A 19,222-nucleotide genomic window follows, 5' to 3' on the forward strand; every position below is an offset into this window, starting at 1 on the left:
AAAATTATATTGTAATGTTAATTGACATCCTCCACTCCTGATCAGTGATTAATCAACATAGCAGCTGCTGACAATAATAGTCTAGCACTCATATTGTTGTCCAGTTTAATACGTTATATTTTTTTGTTGTGTGAATGAATATTTTTTAGAATTTGAATTTAAAGGTAATGAGTCCTTAATTACAAAGTTTGGAAAGTCTTAGACTATTATCCATATATATATGCATATATTGTGCATGTATGTACCTATACACACATAAATATATGTGTACATAAAATATACCTGTACACACGTGAATATATGTGTACATATATGTATAAAAACATATATATGTATATAAAAACTATATAAATTATATATACTTCTATATGGTTTGTATGTAATTATATAACATTCACCTGATATATGCATATATACATTATATATATGAATAAATGTTTATAAAACTTCCAAGAAAAATTTTTTTCTCAATTGGTATAAAGTTTTGATTTAGTACAATTTAGCAAATTACATTTCTAGCATTTGTTGTATTGAACAGCAAATAATTATCTTTTATAGGCTCCACTAAACAATTTCTCTAAAAATAGGATTGTATAGCTTCCTTTATTGGTTCAGAATGTATATGCCATGTAAAATTAATGAAATTATACATTCATTAGAGTAAAAAAGGTTCATTGAAATAAAGGATTTTGTCTTCATGATACTGTAAATTAAAAATTAGAAGAGCAGCTTTTTCAACTTAAACTCATTCCAAAATTTGTATTGGCAAATAAATTTTCTTTTAAAGTAGTTTTCTTTTTGGGGGGTGATGTTCATTTTTGTATACTAACTGAAGCATGACCTGACCATCTATCTAGCAAAATTATTTCAATACAAAGGATTAAGATGGGGCAAATATACTGATTAAACCCTTGTATATATAGAACCATATAGAATCATATATACACATATAATATACAGCATCAGGCTACCTGTCACTCTGACCATCAAATGCAGAATATGGAACATTTTAGGGCTGGAAATGTCTCGGCTCTTAAAGAAACACGTATAAAAAGACTCGTTCTACTTCACCTGAATTCGGTCACAGGTTGATAGGAGACTTGGAGTCATTGTAACTTGTAACAGCTCTTGTACCAAAAGCCACAGCATGCTTGGCCAGCTCATTGGGCAGTAGCCTGTAAACTGCCATCTGGAGATCTTGGTGGCTAAGGGTTAAATGTCTTTTGTAACACAAGAGGTTACAGGCCTCTTCGGCAATACGCTCAAGGATGTTATTGATCATGCGGTTCATGACGTCAGCGGTTTTGGATGACAGACCTTGGTTGGGGACCACTTCTCTCAGCACTCTATGAGTGTAGAGGCTGTAATTTCTGTTAAGGAGATTTTTCTGGGATGGTTTCCTCTTTTTCTCTTGGCATGTGCTACTAGATTTTTCACTTTCATTGGACTTCACTGCTTTAGCCATTGTAGATGGATTTCAGCACCGAGCTAATGCCAGAGTCTCATGTCCCTTCCTGGTATCAAAAAGGTATCAGGGCCTGGAAGTGTCATCTGCTATATTTATAGGGTTGCTACATGTCAACATGCTGTGCCCCTCTTCCTGATTGGAGGTTGCCCAGGAAGTGTCATAATCACTCTTCCTACATCTCACTTAGATATTATGATGTCCTTCCTCGGCCAGTCAAAAGCTGTCTTTAAAAAGACATATTTACATATATGTTTACATATTACATATTTACATATATGTTTTACTACAGAGAGTTTTAACTAACTGCAGACCAGGGTCTGGAATCTGGGGGAGAACACAGGTGTGTCTATTTTCACACTATAGACTCTCCATCAGAGTGAGCTCTTGGTTAGGCTTTAATCAATTTTATTATTATTTTTTAAATTTTCTCTTTTTTTTTATTATTTTCAATACATATGCAAAGATAGTTTTCAGTATTCACTCTTGCAAAACCATGTGTTTTAAATTTTTCTCCCTCCCTGACCTCCCTCTCCTAGACAACAAGTGATCCAAGATAAGTTAAATATGTGCAATTCTTCTAAACATATAGTTACACCATCGGAATTTTTGTGCTGAAGCAAACCACACAGGTAATTATTGGGGAAAACAAAATGAAAGGCAGGTTTAATTAGGAATAGGAATAGAGAGATATCAGGACATATCACAAGGTCACTTCTGATCAGGTAGTTTCTATTTAAATTGACTTTAGCACCTAGTTACTAAAATCATTACTTATTTCTTCAAACTTGGATTGCAGGAAGATTCTTGAAGCCTGGAGATAGACAGATCAGGTCAAATCAAGTCATCAAGCATTTCTTCAGTGTCTCTTATGTGCCAGGTACTATGCTGAGCCCTGAGGATATAAAGGAAGGCAACCCCCAAAAAACAACCCCCCCCAAAAAACAGTCCCTGCTTTGGAGGAACTCACAATGTAATTGGCTTTTTGAAGAAGTGGCTTGAAGCCACCCACTACCAACTGTCAAGTATCATTGTAGAATTGGAAAGGATCTTAGGTATCCTTCTTGATGTTACCCAGGAGTCCCTAAAGGGAGCTACTGGGTAATCAGGCCCCAGAGAGAGAGACTCACTTAACCTAGGTCACATAGGAAGATTTGTTGTCGCTGGAATTGAAGCTGGGCTAAAGTGGAGGCAAAGTAGTTCTCATATCTCCTAGGACTCACAGGGGCTGAGAGCTAGATGGGCCTTAGATACGGCCTTGTTCAGTTTTCCTTATTTCACAAGGGAAGAAACTGAGGTTCTGAGCAGACAGTAGAACCTAGTCCACCTGAGTACTTTCTCAGCCTGGTGGTTAAAATTTGACTTCCCTTTCGAATACAGACCCACCCCTTTGTCTCATGATTTAAGACAAGTATCTTTTGGGAAGAATCCTTCCAGGCATGGCCCTGGGGACTAGCTTCTCTGGTCTGGGAGAACTGATTGTTAAATTTTCAATGTGAGAATTTATTCCTTAAAAAAATTCAGGGTAGGGGTGGCTAGGTGGTGCAGTGGATTAGAGCATCAGCCCTGAAGTCAGGAGGACCTGAGTTCAAATATGATCTCAAGACACTTCCTAGATGTGTAACCCTGAGCAAATCACTTAATCCCAATTCCCTCAGCAAAAACAAGAAAATAAAACAAAAAAATCAGGGTGTAATTTTGTTAATGTTAAGAAAGAGAAAACAGATGCAGATTAAATCAAGGAAGGATCCTTCCAGGCATGGCTCTGGGAGCTAGCTCCTACTGGTTTGGGAGAGCTGATTGTTAAATTTTCAGTGTGAGAATTTATTCCTCAAAAAAAAAAAAAAAATCAGGGTTTAATTTTGTTAATTTAAATTAGAGATGGAGAAAACAGAGATGCAGATTAAATTTAAAATTATATCAAGCCTTTTGTAGAGCTGCTTGTTAAACATTTACCAAAACACCTTTGCCCCCGCCCCAAGTTCACTCTACCCCCAGGGAAAGTTTGAAAGTCTTGAGATAGCACAGATTTCAAAGGAATTTCTGAGGGATGACACACTCAAGAAATCTTGCTTCCAATTGCTTTCTTTTGAAATGTTCACCTGGTTTTCCAGGTAGGCCATTCTGAGGGGCTATGTAAGATGTTATATCTGACAAAGACATTTTTATACTCAACACCTTAAATGAAAAAACTGAGAAATATTTTGTTTATTCATTGACATAGTGATTGTTGTTTAGTCGTTTTTCAGTTGTGTCCAACGCTAAGGTTTTCTTGACTAAAGATACTGGATTAGTTTGCCATTTTCTTCTCCAGATCATTTTACAAAGGAGGAACCAGACCCAAGGGACTTGCTTAGGGTCACAAAACCGGTAGGTAGGTACCTGAAACCAGATTTGAATTTAGGAAGCTGAGTCTTCTGACTCCCGGTCAGTCAATCTGTCCACTGTCACCTAGCTGCCCTAGTAAGTGGTAGGACCTGGCTTTATTTTCAGATTCTCTGAATTTAAATCCTGCATTTATGCTGTTACATTCATCACATTGTCTTGAAAGTCATTTAAATATCTCATTACTGTCAAATTCTTTTGGACCTTATATGAATTGATATAACTTTTTTATCATCTGAATTTAGAACACAGTTATTTTGTGATGACTATTTTTCTTTGGGGTATTTTTCTCTTTTGTCCTCTTGCACAGCAACAGCTTCTGGACTCAGGAACCAAGGAGTGGAACAGAGCTTGGTTCCCCTCAGCTTCTGACTCAAGCTGCTTCTCCAGTGGGAGTAGATACTCCTGCCTCCTGTTCACCATCTTGTTATTGCTGGGAATGAACATGCTCCATCCTTCCTGCTTTTCCAAGCACAATCTCTACTTTAATTCCTCAGAGGAAAGCACTGGTTTGTCTCTTGCCCTAAGGCAATCTTGGTCTTGGGGCAAACCCCTCTCTCTTCTCCTAAGCATAACTGCTATGGAGCGTCAGATTCTTATTTTGGAACATTTTAAATCACATAAGGGGAGGCTCCAAGCCTGTAGCAAACCACTAAAAGGAAAGAGGATAAAGCTGAAATTGAAAAAAAAAAAAAAATCTGTTGTCAACTTCCCTTTCTCTTATTATGGACCCTTGTCTCTCTAAAGCTGCTACTGATCTAGTTCAAAATCTCATTATCTCAAACCTGGATGAGTGCAATAGCAATTGATGAGTTTATCTGCCTTAAGTCTCTCCCCACTACAAATCATCATTTAGCTAAAGTGATTTTCTTAAAGCACAGGTTCAATCATGTCATTCATGTCTTTCTTCCCTACTCAATCAACCCCAGTACCTCCCTACTGTCTCCAGAATCAAATACAAAACATTTTGTTTGGCACTCATCACCTTGCCCTTCCTTACCTGGGCCCCTCCTACCTTCCCAGTCTTTTCACACTAAGTGGGATTGCTCAGAAAACTGACCCCTGCCCTAGTTTAAGGGTACAATTCCAGGAAAACGTCCTTGCTTGTACCCCTGCTTAACCTCGCACAAATCGCTTTGTAATCTACAGTCCCTGTTCTTGATTCCCATGACAGATTGTGAGCTCTGATACTGAATCAGGGACAGCTGGAACCCGAGAAGGTGTTTTAGGGTATAAAAAGCCTGCTCTGTTGCCTGTGCTTTGCCTCCTTGCAAGCAGGGATCCTCAAACTACGGCCCGCGGGCCAGATGCGGCAGCTGAGGACGATTATTCCCCTCACCCAGGGCTATGAAGTTTCTTTAATTAAAGGCCCACAAAACAAAGTTTTTGTTTTTACTATAATCCGGCCCTCCAGCAGTCTGAGGGACAGTGAACTGGCCCCCTATTTAAAAAGTTTGAGGACCCCTGCTAGAATATACTGGTGAAGGTGACTCCCCTTTCCTTCAGGATCTGAATAAACGGCTTTCTGCTCTGGCTCTGAGAAACATCTATTTGAATTATTTTGGGTTACTGGTCGCTTTCTCACACAACACCTCATTCCTCACACCTACTCTTTGATCTAGGCACAGTCTCCCAAATGAGACACCCCATCTCTGGTCTCCAGGCATTCTTTCTGGCTGTTCCCCAAGCCTGGAACACTTCCCCACCATCCTGCTCTGATCAGAGCAGGTTTCCTTTAAATTTCAACTAAAATCCCCCCTACTCCCCACCCCGACTCTAAGTTCCAGTGCCTTTTCTCTATCGGTTATTTCCCATTTATTCTACATATAGCTTGCTTTGTTTGCTTGTTGTTTCTCCCATTAGACTGTGAACTCCTTGAAGTCAGAGACTGTCTTTTGCTTCTTTTTCTATCTCTAAAACTTAGCACAGCACCTGGCACATAGTAGGCACTTGATTATCAAGTGATAATTGATTTACTGATTAAAGAGAAAGGTACAATCGGATCATTCAGAGGGATTTTAAACATGCTGATCCTCAGGCAGATTGTAAGAGAAAGTAGGATTTACATAAATGCTGTTCAGCTTGAAAGAGCTGATTGCTAAATTTTCAGTGTAAGAATTTATACTTCAGAAATCTGCGGGTTGTTTTTTGTTTTTTGTTTTTGGTTTGTTTTGTTGATTTTCTAGTCTTAAGAAAGTGTTAATAATGCAGAATAAACTTTAAAAAGTGTGTATGTGTATCTACATTTCCCTACCCCAGCCTTGCTATTAAATATTTACCAGTATGTTCCTGTATTATCCTATAAACCCTGCATAAACTTGGCAAGTATGGTAGAAGGCTAAAGAAATACAATCATCATTCCCAGACTGGAGGCTAATACTAGGTGATGATGGTGGTAGTTGTAGTGGTGAAGAGAAAAAATGGGTACCAGGAGTGGTAAATAGGAAACAGGTTTGGGAGAGCAATGGTTATAAAGCACAATTGATGAAAATAGCATATTAGAGATCCAGTTCTTGACATGGAGCAACCATGACGAGACATCTGTCAGAAGTTACAAAGGAGGGCTATTATGTGAATTAACAAGGAGTTACCAAGGAGAAAAACACCATGAGATGATTTAGGGAGAAAGGGTGAGAAGACACACACTATGAGGAAGGAAGAAGCCTGAGGCTAACTCTAGAAGAGCTTTATCAAAGATCTATACCATGAGCCAGAGTTTTACTGGGGAAATAAAACCTCCAGAAAAGAGATTTAGCAAAGATCTATACTATAAGTCAAGTCTTCTACAGGGGAAATAAAACCTCCTTAAAGGGATTTAGCAAAGATCTATATCATGAGCCAATCTTTTACAGGGTAAATAAAACCTTCAGTTTTGACATCATAACTGGGTTTTCTGATCAGATAAATAAAGGCGGGGTTTCTGAAGAACCCCCAACAAGAGGTGGGGGCTGTAGGAAAGGCCACTTGAATAAAAGAGCTACTTAAAACTGAGATAATCCCAAGATGACAAGATTGTTTTAGGAAGGAGGAGGCTGTTTATAGGCAAATTGAGAGGAATCAACATAGAGGGAAGAACTGAAGACCAGAAAGGAGGAGGAGGAGAAAATAGAATAAAAAATTCAGAGAGAAAGATTAGTTGTAGCAAAGAATAGGAATACTTTTTCTTCTGAGATAGGCAAGAAGAAAAATTGGTGATGATATTCAGAAACTTCAGCAGGGAAGATTGAAAGAGCACTTGTCATATATCGGTTATCATCTCAGTTGGAGGCCATACCATCAGCCATAAATGCAGCTGTGAGTTTGCAATTGGGTTTGAAGATAGAGAAGAGAGATTTGGGACAGTTACTATGGGAAATATATAATAACATACTAATCCAGAAGAATCATTTGGTAATCATTTGGACTCAATTTAGGCTTGACTAATTCATTATATATGAGAATTAAAACAGGGTCTGATCTAAAGTTTATCTTGGGTTAACAAATAATGCATAGTTACTACAGAATAAAACTATAGAAGAGATTAAAGGGAAATGATGAAAATACTTAGAACAATCTATTTTCATATACCCTCAGTCTCTTTAGAACTATTTACATGCAACTGATATATTGATCATAAATGATTCTTAAAGACATTTAAAACAAAGTTCCCTTACATTTTGTTTGACTCCTTTGTACTCTAATAAGGAAGCCTCCCTAACCAAGCTGTGGGAGGGATAAAGCAGCAGATATTATTACCAACAATCTTGAGTTCTGCTACATCTCTTCCTCTCCAATACTGCTTATGGGCAGCAGATAAAAGCAGGCTGAAGCACAACATCTGGGCTGATATTTTATAAGACTACGTCATTCTACTGCTGTGGAGAGAAAGTGAGTCACATGTGATTTCATAGAGGAGCACTGGCAACCTATTATTCTTAAATGACTTTGGCTTGTGTGTTTTTGTATTTGTCTCTGTGGGATGTGTTCCTGAGGAAGCCACCTGCGGCTCAGGTGATCTACAGAGTTGCCTGAAATCTTCTTAGTCACAGACAGTACTTTGTGATGACAAATTGCTGTTCAAAGTCAATGACAACTATATCCTTGACAACACCTTCTGATCCTTTCCTTTTCAGGTGTATCTAGTCAGAGTTGTGGGGTCTTAATGGTCAGAAATCATGGAAACATTATATTTGAGTTACTTACTATAGGTATTTGGAAATAATAAAAATATTCCTTTTTTAAAATGTTACTTCCAATACTATTAAAAGGAAAAACAAAAAAAGAAAATGTTACTTTCCATGCCTCTTGAAATTCTTCATATTCATACCTGACATGACAAATATTTGATTACATTCTATTTATTTAGTCATTTTCCAGTTGGTAGGCAGCTAGGTGGAACCACTGTTAGAGCACTGGGCTGGAATCAGAAAGACAAGAGTTCAAATTTGGCCTTAAGTACTTATTGTGTAACCCTAGGCAAGTCACTTAACCTGGGCAAGTTAAAATTGGAGAAGGAAATGGCAAACCACTCCATATCTTGGCCAAAAAAACCTAATGGGCACCTGGCTCATGGAGTCACAGAGACTTAACAGGAGCAAATCAGTGGACATCTGCTTTGTTTCGCCCTCTTTGCTACTCCAAAGTGTACTACTTAAACTGTATTTCTTTTTTTTTTTTTTAATTTTCAATAGTATTTTATTTTTCCAAATACAAGTAAAGATAGTTTTCCACATTCATTTTTGTAAAATTTTGTGTTCCAAATTTTTTTTCTCCTAGCAAAAGGGATTTAGCAAAGATCTATACCATGAGCCAGTCTTTTACAGGAGAAATAAAACCTCCAGAAAAGGGATTTAGCAAAAATCTATACCATGAGCCAATCTTTTACTGGTTAAATAATGTGCAATTCTTTTAAGCATATTTCCATATTTGTCATGTTGTGCAAGAAAAATTAGACCAAAAAGGAAAAAACCATGAGAAAAAAACCCAAAAAGATGAAAATACTATGTTTTGATCCACAGTCTCAATAATTCTCTGGATGTGGATGGCACCAAGTTGCCTTTGAATTCCCTTGAATCACCATACTGAGAGAGGAGAATCAGGCCATTACAATTAATCATCACATAATTTTGCTGTTATAGGGTACAATTTTCTTTTGGCTCTGCTCAATTTACTCAGCATCAATTCATATAAGTCTTTCCAGGCTTTTCTGAAATCAGCCTGCTCATTATTTTTCTTATAGAACAATATTTCATTATATTCATATATCATAACTTATTCAGCCATTCCCCCCAACTCAGTTACCAATTCCAACACCAAAAAGAACTGCCACAAACATTTTTGTACATGTAGATACTTTTCCCTTTTTTATGATTTTTTTTGGGATACAGACCCTGTAGTGACACTAAAACTGCATTTCTTTTAAAAAAAAAATTCCTGTTTCATTTCTTTTTGTGATTCAGTTTTGTCCAACTCTTTGTGTTACCATGGACCATAGCATTTCAGGTCCTTCTATTACCAACCCTAGAAGCCTTTCCAACTTTATGTAAAAAGCTTTTACAGAGTTCTTGCAGAACTCAAAGAGCATTTAAAAAGAATTTTAAAATAATTTCTGTTCAACTATCTATCCATTTCATCCTCTGCTGTCTACGTTCAATCTTTTCCAAAATCAAGATTTTTCCTGCTTCATACAGATTATTTATATGGTCCTTAGTCCTGTGTGGTCCCCTTTTTGCTTTCACAATGATGGTGGTAGAACAGGAAAAAAGAGGTTAAAAATCAAGCAACTTTTAGACCATCTTATTAGCTATAAACTGATGACTTTGTTCAATAATCAAGGTATTGATATGCCTCTAGAAGAGGTAAAATATGAAGTGAAATCAGGAGACCAAAGGATGTGGCTAAACAGAAGGATGGCTCTTGGGTATTCCTCAGAGACGTAAACAAAGAAGGTGGTAGACTTGATTTTATCTAAACCTATCATGCTGCTGCTCCATCATGATTCTGTACTCCAGGCTACCTGCACAATCTGGCACTATTTCCTACCCTGGAATCCTGGGTTTCTGATTGGTGAGTCCTCATTATATGTCATCCCAATTAGACCTACCATGTTTGCTATTCCCTGGCCATCTTTATGCCCTGTCACAGAACATTTATCCTCCTCTGTCTTTTACTCTGCTCTCTACCTTTAAATAAGAATTGTAACCAAATCAACATTAACATCTTTGGAAAAAGTTTGGAAATCAACTGACCTGTTACTCCACTCAACATCTGTTTGTCAAGAGGGAAAAGGACCTACATGTGCAAAAATGTTTGCAGCAGCTCTTTTTGTGGTGGCAAGGAAATGGAAATTGAGTGGATGCCCATCAATTGGAGAATGGCTGAATAAGTTATGGTATATGAATGTTATGGGATATTATTGTTCTGTAAGAAATGATGAATAGGCTGATTTCAGAAAAGCCTAGAAAGACTTATATGAATTACTGCTAAGTAAAGTGAGTGGAACCAGGAGATGTTGTACATAATAAAAGCAAGACTGTGTGATGATCAATTATGACAGACTTAGCTGTTCTCAGCAATGTGGTGATCCAAAACAATTTCAATAGGCTTGTGATGGAAAATACCACCTGCATCCAAAGAAAGAATTTATGGGGACTGAATGTGGATGGAAGCATACTATTTTCATCTTTAAAAAAATTTCTCATAATTTTCCTTTTTGTTTTGATTTTTCTTGCACAACATGACAAATATGGAAATATGTTTAAAAGAATCATACATATATAACTTATGTTAGATAGCTTGTTGTCTTGTGAAGGGGGGAGGTTAGGGAATAAGGGAAGAAAAAAATTGGAACTCAAAATCTTACAAAAGTGAATGTTTAAAACTATTTTTCTATGTAATTGGGAAAAATAAAATCTTATCAAGTGAAAAAATAAAATGAAAACAAGGAGGAAAAAAAATCCCTTTTTCTTCCCAGACCAAAGGAATCTTTTTGGCCACTTTCCTCTATATATATTGTCTTCCCCTATAAGAATGAAGTTCCTTGAGATTGGGGACTATGTTCATTTTGATATTTGTGTTCCCAGGGCTGAGCCTGGTATATAATAAGCACAATAATTGCCTTTTTATTCAGTCATTCATCATAGACCCAAATATATTAAGAAACATAATTTCATAGGATAAATGGTCATATTATCTTACAGGACTCAAGTAGTATTTAAAGAGAAGAATTTTAAAATAATTTTTGCTCAAGTATCTGATGCAAAGGAGGAAGAGAAAGAGAAATTCTATAAAGAATATATGGCAGCCCTCTTTGTAGTGGCTAGAAACCAGAAACTGAATGGATGCCCATCAATTGGAGAATGGCTGAATAAATTATGGTATATGAATGTTATGGAATATTATTGTTCTGTAAGAAATGATCAGCAGGATGAATACAGAGAGGCTTGGAGAGGCTTACATGAACTGATGCAAAATGAAATGAGCAGAACTAGGAGATATTTATACACGGCAACAATATGATATGATGATCAATTCTGATGCACATGGCTCTCTTCAACAATGAGATGATTCAAACCAGTTCCAATTATTCAGTGGTGAAGAGAGCCATCTAAACCCAGAGAGAGAACCATGGGAGCGGTGTGGACCACAACATAGCACTCTCACTCTGTGTGGTTTGCTTACATTTTATTTTCTTTCTCAGATTTTTTTTTCCTTCTTGATCTGATTTTTCTTGTGCAGCAAGAGAACTGTATAACTATGTATACATATATTGGATTTAACATATATTTTAATATATTTAACATGTATTGGACTACCTGCCCTCTAGGGGAGGAAGTGAGGGGAAGGAGGGGAAAATTTGGAACAGAAGGTTTTGCAGTTGTCAATGATGAAAAATTACCCATGCATATGTTTTTTAAATAAAAAGCTTTAATAAAATTTTAAAAAAGGATTGAGGAAAAAAAAGAATATGACAAGATAAATACTGACCAAAATGGTTTCAATGACAACTATGAATGCATTGTTGAGAGAGCTGTGAATTTATCTAATCGTCTCTGAAAGTAATTTGGAACCATGCACAAAAAAGTCACTCAACTGGGAATAGCTTTGATCCAGTCATACCAGTATTAGGCTTATGTTCCAAAGAGAGCAAAGAAGGAAGAAATGACTTTAATGAAAGGTGGATACAGGAGGATGGATATAAAGCATCTTGGAAAATAAATATATTTTAGGTTCCAGGAATGAAAAAGGTCAAAGATTAGTGAATTATTCAAAAACCTCATGTCTATATATCATGAATATATCCTGATATTTAGCAAAACTCCTTTCCCTAATAACACTATCTTAATTAGATTGTGTGGGAGATGGGGAAGGAAGGACTCATGAGATCCTGGTGGGTTCATGTGGTTTGTTTCCTAATTGGAAAAGTCATCAAGTATAAGAGATCAACTAAAATCTCTTCTATAGATCCTGAGTCTTTTGTCAGAAGGGAATAGAAAAACAACCCCCCCAAAATGGTTTCAATCACAATTATGAATGCATTGTTGAGAGAGCTGTGAATTTATTTAGTCATCTCTGAAAATAATTTGGAACCATGCACAAAAAAGTCACTCAACTGAGTATAGCTTTGATCCAATAATAGCACTATTAGGCCTATGTTCCCAAGAGAGCAAAGAAGGAAGAAAATGACCTATATGTACAAAATATTTATTGCAGTTCTCCTTTGAACTGATATATTAGTAAGAAAAAACCCACTATAAATTGAGGGGTGTCCATCAGTTGAGTGAACTGTTTTTGTAATGTAGTATACGAATATAATATAGATATAAGAAATGACAAAAAAGATGATTTCAGAAAGAATGTTGTGAAATTCAGAATAAAAATAAAATTTTAAAATTCACCAAAATTGTGAGACCTTCAGAATAAATTTCTTTTTTTATATCTGGACTAGTTCCTTTGTTTTAGTAAACTTCATCTTAGCTTCACTTTCATTTCCTCTTTCAAAACATTGGGAACTGAGAACTTCAAACCAAAATGTCAAAATATACATTAACCAAATGCATAAATAATACACAAAAACCCAAATATACAAATTTACTTCAATTTCAGTAGATCAAGTATAATTGCACTAAGATTAGAAAAGAAAATGATAAAGTATTAATTTCGCATAATAAAAGGTCAAAATATTTGCAGATGGGATAGCTATATAATCTAGAAAATACAATCATATCTATAATGACAAATTAGTTTTTAATATATTCAGGTACAAATATGGGTATATTCAATATATATTCAATGTATTCAATATTCTTCTGCTCTTGCTTATTGTGACCAGTCAATGTCTCCTCATTCTGTGTTCACATTTCCCTATGAATCTACCATATAAGTCTTCCCCATAGAGGCTTTCTCCTGGCTCTATTTTGAGTAGAACAGTGCAACATTTAGGCTTTGCATCTATTATTCCTCTGTTGCTATAGGGATGGTCTAACTCCTTTTTTCCAGGGGAAGCCAAGTAGCACAGTGGATAATGTGCCACCCCTGGAGTCAAGAATATTCATCTTTTTGAGTTCAGATCTAGCCTCAGACACTTTCTAGCTGTATGACCCCGGGCAAGGTTCTTAATCTTGTTTGCCTCAGTTACTCTTCTGTAAAATGAGTAGGAGAAGGAAAAAGCAAGATGGGATGGCTATATAACCTAGAAAATAACAACCCTATCTATAATGACAAATTAGTTTTTAATATATTCAGGTACAAATATGGGAATTCAATATGGTTATATTCAATATATATTCAATATATTCAATATTCTCTGCCAAGATGGATCTTGGGTCATGGATAATTGGACATGACTGAAAACGACTGAAAAACAAAAACATTTTTTTTCTAGTCACAGATGAGATCTTTTATTCCATTTTCCCATGGGAGAGCATTCTATAGCATGGAGTTTATTTCTGCTAAATTGTGTTTCAATCAAATTTGTCCCAAAGATCAATATATTTGGAAAAATTTTAATCATAGTTGAATTTTGGGTTTGCTTCCTTGAGAAATAGTGAAAAGGCACAATAACAAATTGCTGCCCTTTCCACATCTATTTTAAGCAAACTCTAAGTCTTTGTCAAGGTAAAGTGTCATATCTATTGTGTATTTTCTGATGATGTTGCTGCTGTGATCAGAGAAAGACCCATGCAACACTCCTCCCTCAGGAAGGGTCTTTACCCTGCAGCCTCCTTCCCTCTTCAATCCTGGCGTTTCAGTCTTGCTGGTGCAACCCTGGGGACGGGAAACAGCAGAGTTGACCATATCAGTTGTTCATTAATGTCTAACTCTTCACAATCCTATGGACCATATTGTCAATGGCGAATTCTTGGCAAAGATACGGAATTGGTTAGTCATTTCCTTCTTTAGTAAATTGAGACAAACAGGGTTAAGTGTCTTGCTAGTAAGTGTCTGAGGCTAGTTCGGTTTTGCTGACTTCAGGCGGGGACTCTATCCACTGTAGTACCAGCTACCTTATTATTTATTCTAGTGTTTATGTATTTCTTAATCATTTAACATGTCTAAAATAATATGCTACCTTAAAATTTTTTTTTATAATTAAATAGCATGTTATTTCCCCTCTAGATACATGCAAGAAAAATTTTAGCATTCATTTTTATAAAATTTTGAGTTCCAAAGTTTTCTTTTTTTTTTATTTTTTATTTTATTTTATTTTTTTTATTTATTTATTTTTTTTTATTTTTTTTTTTTTTAGCTTTTTCTTTTTATTTAATAGCCTTTAATTTACAGGATATATACATGGGTAACTTTACAGCATTAACAATTGCCATACCTCTTGTTCCAATTTTTTCACCTCTTATCCCCTCACCCTCCCTAAATGGCAGGATGACCAGTAGATGTTAAATATATCAAAATATAACCTAGATACACAATAAGTATACATGACCAAAACATCATTTTGCTGTACAAAAAGAATCAGACTCTGAATTATTGTACAATTAGCTTGTGAAGGAAATCAAAGATGCAGGTGTGCACAAATATAGGGACTGGGAATTCAATGTAATGGTTTCTAGTCATCTCCCAGAGTTCTTTTTCTGGGTATAGTTAGTTCAGTTCATTACTGCTCCATTAGAAATGATTTGGTTGATCTTGTTGCTGAGGATGGCCTGATCCATCAGGACTAGTCATCATCTAGTATTGTTGTTGAAGTATATAATGATCTCCTGGTCCTGCTCATTTCTTGAGTTCCAAAGTTTTCTTCCTCCTTTCTTCTCCCCCACTTCCTAAAATGGTAGACAGTTTGTTTATGCGTGTGCTATCATGTAAAACATATTCCCATACTAATCACAGTAGTGAAAAAAGAAACAGATCAAAGAGAAAAAAAACTACGAGAAAGAATAAAGTGAAAAAAATAATGCTTCAATCTGCTGTACTACCACTTTCATAAGATTCCTGTCTTCTTTTTTTTTTTTAATGTCATTGATGAAGCTTTTAAGAATTGTGCACCTAATTCTATTTTCCCTGTAATTATTATGCAGTTTTGTGTAGCAGGTGCTTTATTTTTTTTTTTTAAGAAATGCATATATCACATTATGTCAGAACTGCCTGCACCTATGTTCACTTGGCATTTTTTCATTGTCAATTGGTTTACTTGTCCTAATTCTTGTATTTCCTGATTTACAGCTATATTGCATCATTGAGAAAAGGCCTGGTTAAAAATTTTAAAATATGTTATTTATTTATTTTTATCAAGACAATTGGGGTTAAGTGACTTGCCTAGGGTGACACAACCAGGCAGTGTTAAGTGTCTGAAGTCAAATTTGAACTCAGGTCCTCCTGACTTTAAGGCTGGTGCTCTATCCACTACATCAACTAGCTGTCCCGTAAAAATATTTTTTAAAAATTTAGGGAGTTGAAGTCAAGAGCATGTTAATAAGTGTTTATCTATTGGTTCTCCAAAAAATATATATGTACAACATACTTTGAATGTTAATTTGTATTATTAACAGTTTGTCTATTATTTTGTTTAGCTCAACCAATAAAATGATAAATTAAGAACTGATTTGTAATGTTTATTATTTGTATGTATGTATAAATATATGTAATATATACGTGTATATACATATACATTTATATCTTTTTGTTGTCATTTCAGTCATGTCATATCTGATTTTTCTGTGACCCCATTGTGAGTTTTCTTGGCAAAGAAACTATTGTTTTTTGTCATTTCCTTCTCCAGCTCATTTACAGATGAGAAAACTAAGGCAGACAATGTTAAATAACTTCCCCAGGATCACATTGTGTGTTGCAGACACACAGATACACACACATATGTATAATATATTCGCCTCTCCTTCCCACCTTCCCCAGCTAGATATGCTAGATGGCTTCTGAGATCCTTCCAACCAGTGAGTTGGAGTCAGTTCAAACTGGCTTGTAAGAGCTGATTGTTAAAATTTCATCATGTAAGTATATGTCAGCAAACACTATAAACCAGGACTTGATTTCTTGTTTTATTGATCACCTAAATCAAGAAAGTGGTGGAGAAAATGTTAACAACAATCAGATTTAAAAGCAAGTTGTACTTTCCAGAGATAGTTTTGTTAACATTTACCAACACGTCTACTTCCAACCATGAAATTCTGTGACTGTATGACCTCTTAAAAATCAACTCTGTCGGTGTTCTTATTTATCATTTTAAATAAATATGTATTTTAAATGTTATACCATAGTTTATTGTAATTGTTTGATATGTTTTGAGTTTGAGCCTAATACAAATAAAACAGCTATAGAAAAAAAGAAATCTACTCTAGTACTCTTGATGCCTCCTTGTGTGAGGACCTTCTGACCATGTTTTTTTTTTTTTTTTTTTTTTTTTGCTTCCTTCTCCTGTCAGAAGGCTATATAATAAGACTCTCAGTCCTAGCCCAGGTGTAGTTATTTTGCTCTAACAATCAGGGCTTAAATTCTAGATGGTGACTCTGGGATTCAAAAGAAAGGACTGGATTTTTCAACATGGAAGGCAAAAAAATCATAAGAATTGGCAAATGATTTTAAATGTAGGAGGAGGGAGGAGAAAAGAATCAAAAAATGACTGAACTTTGGGGCCTGAGTGACTGAGAAAGTGATAGTGTCAATAAAAATAAAGAAGTAGGGAGGAGGAATTTGGGCTAGATATTTTTGTAGAGGGCACGAGGTGCACATTAGAAATTTTTTGGAATGAACTTCAGGGGAAAGGTCTGGGAAAGATTTGGGAGACATCTGCAGAAGGCATTAAAGATGAGTTGATGAGCTTGCTAGAGTAGTCGTACCCATAAAGTGAAGGTCAAGGACAGAACATTGAAGAATATTTGTATTTGTTCAGTAGGTAGGAAACAGAATAGGAAACAACAAAGAAGAGAAAGAAAGAGCAGTTTGAGAGTTAGAAAGTGAACAAGGTTAGTTCAGGGAACAAGAACTACAGGAGAATATTAATGCACATGTTAATCTATATCAGATTGTTTGCTGTGTTGGGGAGAAAGATGTAAGGGAGCAAGGAAGAAAATTTTATAACACAGATTTTGTTAAATAAATGTTAAAAATTATTTTTACATGTATTTGGAAAATTAAAATATTATTGAAAAAAGAGAGTATTAAGAAACAAGGGTTATTCAACAGTCTCAAGAGAGTATGGGCTTCAGTTTTCTAACTGACAGAATGTATTAGATTTGGCCATTAGCAGAAAGAAGGATGTCTGGAAAGTTAGGAGGTAAGTTTGGGAGAAGCATGGAGTTCAGTCTTAGGCAATATAAAATAATTCCTTTCTCACTTTAGGTTCAGATGGATCTCTAAAGATTGAAATACATACAAAGGGAGACCTCCTTCATATGAGAAGTATCACTATAATAAACACTTTCCAGTTCTTGGTAATTCATTCATTAAAAATCAACCCATATTAAGTCTCTATTATGGAAAAGGAAGGCATAGTACTAGGAAGCCTGGAGGTACGAAATGTTTTTTTTTTCCTAGTAAATTTATTTATTTTTAATACACATTACTTTATAAATTATGTTGGGAGAAAAAAATCTGATCAAAAGGGAAAACCATGGCAGAGATAAAAAAAAAAAAACAGAGAAAAGAAGTAAACATAGCATGTGTTGATTTACATTCAGTCTCTTTAGTTCTTTTTCTAGATGCAGATGGCATTTTCTGTCCAAAACCTATTGGGATTGCTTTGGAGGTACAAAAGATCTTGACATATGTTTCTCCCTTTTATGAAATTTATTTTCTAGTGGAACACATGACAGACTTTAGCTTTCTTGGTCTGGACCTGTGATTCCATTAGTGTTTTAAACTTTTTCCACTCATGACCTCTTTTTGCTTGAGAAATTTTTCACAACCCCAGATATATAAGCATATAAAATATGTATACAAATCAAACGTGTACTGATAATAAATCATAATTTTGTAACCCCACATTTAGTTATATGACCCCATATGAGGTTGCAACCCACAGTTTAAGAAGCTTTGCTATATTTCCTTAATGAGAAAGCTTCCTCTACTAGCACAGATTGATAATTATTCTTTAATATGTAATCTTAGAGAATTGTGTATATATATTTGATTCTGATACACATATAAATAACTATAAAGTTATCTCTTCATTATCACAGAGGTTAGGAGCGTAGTGCTGTTATGATTTGGAAAATCTGCATAAAACTTTTTAGCTTTCCCTTCATGCCAGAGAAGAAGAAATTGTGTATTTTTGTGATATTAAAAGATAAAATATGTTGATCTTATATAATACTATAAATATATTTTATGTATTTCTGAGTTTCTAAACGTTTTCTGTAATGTCTGCTGATCTTCACAGGTCATCTGCAGTTTGCACAAAATTCCCTCAAAATTCCTATTTGATTTCTTATGCTGACCCGTGATTTATCAAAAGCCTATTGGAAAACATTGCGAAGTGGAAAGGATAACTGTAATAAGTGGAAAGGATAACTGTAATAAAAGCAATGTTCTTTTTTGTACTGAGACAAGTATAAAGTATGTGGAAATTCAAAGCAGTGAGAGATGACTTCTGATTGTGGGGAACAGGAAAAATTTCACTAGAAAAGTTAGCACTTAAGTCGGACTTTGGATCTAAAGTATTTGTATAGTACTGTAAGCTATTGGTTCTTATGACAATACAGTGAAATAGATGCTATTATTATCCTTATCTTACAGGTGAGAAAACTGAAGTTGAGGTAGATTGAGACCTTACACAGGATCATACAGCTGGCAAGAGTCTGAGGTGGGATTTTAAAAATACAGATCTTGTAGACTATCCAGGACTCTCTCCACAACACCAAGCTGGCTCCTTGAAGATATTAGACTGGCCAAACTGATGGAGAAGAGCATCCTAGGCAACTGGAAAAG

The sequence above is a fragment of the Sarcophilus harrisii genome, chromosome 1 (genome assembly GCF_902635505.1).
Source record: "Sarcophilus harrisii chromosome 1, mSarHar1.11, whole genome shotgun sequence".
In the NCBI taxonomy this organism is placed as follows: Eukaryota; Metazoa; Chordata; class Mammalia; order Dasyuromorphia; family Dasyuridae; genus Sarcophilus; species Sarcophilus harrisii.